Genomic DNA, 1,026 nt, shown 5'->3' on the forward strand with positions numbered 1-1,026 from the left:
AAGAAAACTTTGGGGGCAAAGAGCGAGTCCACTTTGTTCATTCAGCTTGTGATGAAATAGTTGCAACTGCTACAGCTACAAGTAAATGATTTGAATTAGAAAGGCAATATTTATGAAAGGCAATATTTATAGTTAATTTCAAAGAAGGCTCTCATACCATAGTCAAAATGGTTGATACATTGGAAGATATTACCCCACAGGACTTTTGGGATCTTGCCCCAGTACTACCAGATGATTTCAATGACAATGAAATTCTAACAATTCCAAAAGCAGTAAACATAAGGTCCACTGTTGAGACTAAGGAAAGGGGAGAAAAAGGGAAAAGAGGGGTTTCCTTATAAATTTTTTGATAACTGAAGCAATAATCAGTAAAGTTTGGTATGAAAGGCAAAAGAAATTGATTAAAGGGGTTGGAAGGGGAAAAACCCCTCCAAATTTGAGAGTAGGGGAAAATGGATGTTCATGCCTCATATTAAAGAAAAGAAGCAACCCAACATTGTTTTTCAAGAGATGAAGGATGCCCACTGTAAAGCAGATAAAGAGGAAATGGGGAACCAAGGAGTGAGAAAAAAGATAAAGTCCAGCCGCAGGAGGTCTTCGGCTCTGGAAGAAAAAAAGCAGCCACTGTGAATGATGAGAACACCCCACCGGAAAAAAAAGATGAAAGCCTTCAGCCAGCTTTTAAAGAGGGTCATCAAGGAATGAAACGTATCAGACTTGTCAGGATAATGACCAATTGTATTTTAATGGAGAAGAAATCCCATGCATCACCTTTGTAAGTAATGTCAATAGCTTTAAAATTTGGGTATTTATTCCAGTCCCCAGACCCAGGGGCAAATGGCCGAGCAGCCCACCAGAGTAACATTTATATGTTTTTATATTTGTAGACCTGTTGATTGCAGGAAAGAGTAAAAATTACAGGTTCCCTCGAGCTTGGATATAATGATACTCTACTTCTTTTTGTTTCTGCTTTATTTTTGTTCTTTATTCTATGATTAGGGTATGATTATGTAAAAATTATTCTAT

The 1,026-nt window shown here is 37.2% G+C and overlaps 1 long non-coding RNA gene across 1 annotated transcript in view; it reads left to right on the top strand.

The window, feature by feature from the left end:
• LOC119592840 overlaps window positions 1-299 on the top strand; it is a 1,364-nt gene extending 1,065 nt beyond the window's left edge. Inside the window, exon 3 of the long non-coding RNA XR_005230479.1 lies at window positions 4-299. This is a non-coding gene — a long non-coding RNA (uncharacterized LOC119592840). The remainder of the gene's footprint in view (window positions 1-3) is intronic.
• Window positions 300-1,026: the final 727 nt, after the last annotated feature.

The sequence above is a fragment of the Penaeus monodon genome, chromosome 31, assembly GCF_015228065.2.
Source record: "Penaeus monodon isolate SGIC_2016 chromosome 31, NSTDA_Pmon_1, whole genome shotgun sequence".
NCBI classification, from domain to species: Eukaryota; Metazoa; Arthropoda; class Malacostraca; order Decapoda; family Penaeidae; genus Penaeus; species Penaeus monodon.